The sequence below is a fragment of the Mytilus californianus genome, unplaced genomic scaffold (genome assembly GCF_021869535.1).
Source record: "Mytilus californianus isolate M0D057914Y unplaced genomic scaffold, xbMytCali1.0.p SCAF_7, whole genome shotgun sequence".
NCBI classification, from domain to species: Eukaryota; Metazoa; Mollusca; class Bivalvia; order Mytilida; family Mytilidae; genus Mytilus; species Mytilus californianus.
The window spans coordinates 98,441,161-98,448,191 of record NW_026262723.1 but is presented as its reverse complement, the minus strand read 5'-3'; positions in this window follow the sequence as shown (position 1 = coordinate 98,448,191).

Here is a 7,031-nt window from a genome sequence, read left to right as displayed (position 1 = left end):
GTTTATGGTGAACCACTAGTGGTAGGTCAATGATATTTGGTATGCAGTTGTATTAGCATTGGCACATCTCATTACCACGGAGATTATTTGACCCCGCCCCCTCAGTCATGGTCTATTGACTTTGAAACTGTTGCTTAGTTTACATGTATTAGTTTGTGATTATGTCAGTTTATGGGGAACCACTAGTGGTAGGTCAATGATATTTGGTATGCAGGTGTATAAGCATTGACATATCTCATTTCCATGGAGATTATTTGGCCCGTCGCCTCAGTCATGGTCTATTGACCTTGAAACTTTTGCTTCGTTTACATGTATTAGTTTGTGATTAGGTCAGTTTATGATGAACCACTTATGTTAAGTCAAGGATATTTGGAATACATTTGCAAGTTTCATTTCCATGGAGATTATATAACCCCACACCCTCATTGTGGTTCATTGACTTTGAAACTTTTACATAGTTTACAAGTTAATGTTTGTGTTTGTTTAAAGAATACGACTTATGAGATTTCAGTGGTATTTGGTATACAGTTGTATTAGTATTGGCACATCTCATTTCCATGGAGATTGTTTAGCCCTGTACCTTCAGTCATGGTTCATTGACTTTGAATATTTGCATAACTTACATATTAATAAAGTAATGCTATTTTAATTTCAACATTTGCATTATCAAAATAACAAATAGGCGAGACATAGCTCTGTGTTAACAGTTTATTTAAATTTCAATTTCACAAGCTTCTAATGCAATTATCTCGATAAATACTGAACATAAAACATCGTGTATTTGCATGTATATTTCTAATAACACAGTTTAACAAATATTTTCTTTAAAGTCTACAATAATTATTTAGAAATAGTTTTTGGTCAGTATCGTCACCGACATTGTTTTATTATTGACTTTCTCGACTATCATAAGAAGGGTGAATTTTCTTTTGATTTCGTTCACTAGATTTCCCACGGTGAATTACATTCCTCTCTCAAATCTGCATATTTTACCAACGATCTAAACGATTTTTTTCTGCTATTTTACAATCCAAGATGGCGGAATACACCCAATCTACTTCAGTACAATTTATTCTTTTCTATCTGTAGGATAGAAAGAGTGTGTGGTTTTAAATAAATCTGTCAGGTACTTGCTTTTATCAGTTTTAATTTTGATATGTTTGATTAATTTTGATTTATATTCTGACAGATACAATCATATTGACACAACAAAACAGAGGAACATGAAGCTGTATACATTCGTTCTTCTGGTTGCACTTTGTTTTTTTTGTAAGATGTTTTAATATTATTGAGTTATAAAATCTGAACAAGCTGGGATTAAATAATAAACAAAACCATTCAACGATTGTACCCAAGACGGGTAACATTCAAATATCCAAATAACGCCAAACAAGAATATTTCATAGATTAGATTTATCATAATTTATGAATTTGGTAGGTTCTGAAGTCATGTTTGATCCGAAAAAATGACCGTCATTGTATGTTAAGAGGACATTATATATAAGGTGATACATTTTGTGTTACAAGAGATCACGTCCTGACCGTGTCGAACAGTTGCTTTTTATACTTGTGTGAGATGAGAGTTTGACACTTTCCAAATACCTGTCTGTTATGTAAATGAGATCATAGGCAAGTGTGTATTCATTCATCTGTCATCACCAATCATCAGTCCCGCTAATAAAGGTTCTTATGGCCGGAAAGAGGAAATTTAAACCAGACAGCTTTAGCGTCAGTTCCTTTTTTTTTTGCACACACCAAGTATTTATCAATATATATTTAATCCTTGTGTTGACAGAGGGAAATTTTTAATACAGACAATGATTCAAATCAGTTCAGATCAAAAACTACAATTTAACAAAATTAGGCAATTAAATTGTTGTTCCAGTACTCTATCGAAACATTAGGTGTCCGTATCTTGGACTTGATTTCATGCCATTTCTGAATGTTCACTCCATATTTGTCTGTTTATACCCGGAATAGTGATATTTGAAATGATAGTCGAGAAAACGAGATTTAGGCGTACTGTTTGCGGCGGCGTCGGCGTAAACAATGACTTAGCTTGTGAATCAAACAATAATATAAATTTGCAAAATAAACACGGTAAAAAGATACATATTTGATAAAGATTTCCAATAAATATTTCTTAAGTGACCTTTATCAGATTCGCTCGATACCAACGCCAAATACATAACCCTTTTTGATAATCCTAAACACTAGAACAGTCACAAGAACAACCAAAATCGTCGACGTAGCATTTGCAACCCTCGTTTAAGAAAAAATATATAACATAAGACCTGGTAATTTACACACATTCATGATTAATTCATGCCAGTGCTATAATACATAGTGGATGTTTCTTCGATGCCAAACTCCATTAATGAAATATCTCTGTAACTATCTATATCAGCTTCATTTTTAAAATCTTGAGTAAGGAATTGTTTTGACAATTATAGGTATTTTTAAGTCGAATTCAAGAAATTGCGCCTCGAACTGAGTCATTTTAAGCTAATCATTCGACAGAACAATGAACTTTGAGAACATATTTGTCCGTAACACCTTGTAGATTTTTAGCATGAAAATTATACTTATATGCAAAATAATTCCTTTAAATACTTATTCATTTTATTCCGTCTATATATTTTTTAAAGGTATACTCGAATCAAATGCCAGCAAAGAAACTACATGCTTTCTGTCTATCGACTGCGGATACATTAGACCTCCGTGTGTTGCGGAATGTCGTCGAAGGGGCTGCAGTTCAGAAGGTGCCACGGGTAATGCCAACAGAAGTTGTTGTTGTCTGAGTTGTGTCTAACCAATATCAAATTCTGATTAAATAGTTCTTCTTTACAATTATTTTTCTATCTATGATTGTTATTTGTTTTATGTTGAATGGATACTTTTTGTCGAGCCTGCGACAGAAAGCTCGAGATATGGATAGTGATCCGGCGGCGGCGTTAATTAACTTCTTAAAAGCTTAATATTTCAAAAGGTAGAAGACCTGGATGCTTCATACTTTGTATATAAATGCCTTATGATATGAAGTTTCCGTCTCTCGTATGTCTATTGTCCTTGACCTCATTTTCATGGTTCAGTGACTACTTGGGAAAAAAAGTTAAGATTTTTTGTAATGTAAATTTCTCTCTTATTATAAGTAATATGATAACTATATATTTGGTATGTGCGTACCTTGCAAGGTCCTCATGCCTGTCAGACAGTTTCCACTTGACCTCGACCTCATTTCATGGATCAGTGAACAAGGTTAAGTTTTCGTGGTCAAGTCCATATCTCAGATACTATAAGCAATAGGTCTACTATATTTGGTGTATGTAATGATTGTAATTGTAACAGTAAATTTGGTCCGGTAGTAAAATTTGTCCGCCAGACTTTTTTTCCTAGTTAATAAAGTCCATGACCATTATTTTACTAGGACTTTAAGTCCTAGGACAAATTTTCCTAGGAAAATAAGTCCATAGCTAGTAAAATATGTCTGGCACTTATTTTCCAAAGAAAAATTGTCCTAAGACTTGTTTTTCTGGTAATTTTTATTATATTTTAAAAATTATTGCAAATAAAAAAACAACATATTTTCTTAGTTAAGATTGAAAAGTTCCATTAATTTTTCCTATTAAAATAAAAGGACATTGCCGGACGTTATAACCAGTGTAGGCATGTTAATGACATGGACATGATGTCCTAGGAAAATTAGTCCGGGGACATGAATTTTATTAAAATATTAATGCACAACTCTTAAACAATATTAAAACATAAAAATTGAATTTCCATTGTTTTCATGTAAATAATTTGTTTCATTAAAATTTTCCTTTTAAAATAAATGGCATGGACGTTTTTACCTAGGAATATTAATGACATAGACATGATTTCCTAGGAAAATTAGTTTGGGGACAAACATTATATTAAAAAAATTGATACACAACTCTTAAACAATATTAAAACATAACATTTATATTTACCTTTTAAAATAAAGGGCATGGACGTTTTTACCTAGGAATATTAATGACATGGACATGATTTCCTAGGAAAATTAGTCTGGGGACATGAATTTTATTAAAATTATAAATACACATCTCTTAAACAATATTAAAACTTAATATTTAAATTTCCAATATTGTATAAATGTAAATGATTTGATTCATTAATATTTTTCCTATTTAAAAAACACATGGACGTTTTTACCTAGGAATATTAATGACATGGACTTGAATTCCTAGGAAAATTAGTCTGGGGACATAAATTACTAACATCGGACTAAAAATACTAGTAAATTCTGTAACCATGGACTTTTTATGCTAGTAATATGTGTCCGCCCTGACATATTTTACCAGGACAAATTTATCCCTTACATAAGGTGTACATGTCCAACTGGCAGGTGTCATCTGACCTTGACCTAATTTTCATGGTTCAGTGGTAAAAGTTGTTTGTGTGATTTGGTCTGTTTTTCTAATACTGTATGCAATAGGTCAACTAGATTTAGTTTATGGAAATATTTTACGATGTACATGTCAGTCTGGCAGGTTTTATTTTACCTTGACCTCATTTTCACGGTTCATTACTCTTCAGTACCCTTTGTTACTCTACTGATCTAACTATAAAATAGGAGGATTGAAATCTGCAAAAATCTAGATTTACGCCACCTCATGTGCCTGTCCTATGTCAGGAACTTCTTTAGGACATGTCTTTTTGTTATATCTTAATGCTTTAATCTAGTATGAAAATTTTGTATTGATGGCAGCGGTGCTTTGCATTTGTGCCAATTTGCATTTCATTTTCGCAAACAAAAATAAAAAATCTTTCACTTGCGACTCAAAACATATTTCATTTGCGCCAAAATTAAACATTTTATTTACGCCAACAATTTAGGAAAATGGTAAATATAAGAATACTATATTTTGTATTGAAATCTGCCAAAGAAGACTTAGCAACTAGTTTTCAAAGGCTATTCTGAAAGTTATATTTGCAAATAATATGTCTGTAGATAAAAAAAAAAAATTATTATATAGTCTTATAGTGACCTATAGTTGTTAACTTCTACGTATTTTGGTCTCTGGTGGAGAGTTGTCTCATTGGCAATCACGGAACACCGGTTATTCTGGACCCTCATCACACGTAGAATTTTCACTTTTTATAGGCCTTTGTTTCTTGAACGGAGGAATGGCGATATCATATTGAAACAGAGATACACTGGACGGAAAATTTGTCTGCCTTTGTATCTTTGCCTGACTTCTTCATTGATTTGAACATAAATGTTTCAGATGCTCTTGAAACCCCCCTATTGGGACCTGCAAAAAGAGGTAATAATCATTCGGATACATGTATTCCCCTATTTGTGTAAATAAAGTTGAAAAATCTTTAAAATTTTATCCGTCAAAACCAACAGCAAAAGAACTAGTAAATGGTCTTCAATTTGGTTTCAAATTGCAATACTCCGGTCCACGGTTACCTGTTCAAGCAAACAATTCAAGTGTGACTATACATGAAAATAAAAAAAAAAAAAAATGAATAAAGAGATCGTTATGGGTAAAATTGCCAGTCCTTTCAATCATCCCCATTGCCAACTCTACGAATTTCACCTATATTTTTGGCCGAAAAGAAGAACGGAGATTTTCGTTTAATTCATAATCTTTCACATCTCCTACATAACTCTCTGGATGACTTTATAGATGAGAAATTTTGCTCAGTACAGTACTCTGAGTATTGACGACGACGTGAGGTTAATTCAAAATATAGGATTTGCCGGAAAGTTGTCCAAGTCGGACATTTAGAGTGCTTTCCGTTTGCTAAGGGTTTCACCTTCTGATTTTTATAAGTTGGGTTTCGTTTTTGATGGTAAGTTTAACTATGATCGTTGTTTACCACACGGAGCCTCAATCAGCTGTTTCCTGTTCGAAAAGTTTTCAACAACGCTTCATTGGTTTACGGAATTTACTTATGGAAATCCAAATATACTTTCACTATCTGTACGATTTCCTTTTTGGAGGCGAAGCAAATAGTCCAATTTGTCGAACACTTTTGACATTCAGGGGAATCTGTACATAATGGGGGGTTCCATTGGCCTAAGACAAAACTTTCCAACTTACAGAAAGTTTAACCCTTTTAGGGATCGAATTTGATACCTTAAAAATAAAAATGAGGCTCCCTGGGGGAAAATCTGACCAATTTAAAACGAACATTGCAGCTATTTCTACACTCAAAGAACATAACTTTGCGCCAGTTGCAGTACCAGTTAGGGTTGTTTAACTTTGCCAAGTTATTGCCACTGGAAGGGCTTTCTGTCGACGATTAATACAGGCTACTTGTGAAATAAACGAATGCACACCACAGGATACGGGTGTCATGCAACATGCGTGAAGACATTAAAGTTTGGATCTCTTTTTTATACTATTTTAATGGAGCCACAGTAATGATTGATAGTTTTTGGACTTCAAACGATACACTTAAACTGTTAACAGACAAAACAACGGCCTTGGTATTCACTTTCAGTGGAAATGGGCACAAAACTGTTGGCCAAAAAATTTAGAACTTTTCCCAGTTGTTGTATGACTGCAGACAGGGGGTGGGGGGTGGGGTTCAAACGAACCCTTTTCTATGTGGATTAATCAGGCAGTGGTAACAATCATAAAAAAAATCTTCAAAATCGAATAGACTTATGTCCCTTGTCAGAAATCTAGTTTTTCCACGTTGAAATATATTATCGTCTAACAAGCAGAACACATGTACATACCCGGTAAAATAAAAGTCATAGCTAATTCGTTATCCCGTTATAATTTTCAATGGTTCAGAAACCTTTGCCAAGAAGCAAATCAGTACAATACAGCGATTCCAGACCACCTTTGGATACTGCAGAAAGCGAATTAAATCACCTTCTGAACTCTTCTATGACACAAAAAACCGAAAAAATGTACAATACGGTAGTCGAATCTTTTAAATCTTTTCGCGCATCATATAACTTACAAGATATTTGGGCAGCCCAACTTAGCGATTTAAAATTTTACATCGCCTTTCTCTCTCTAAGG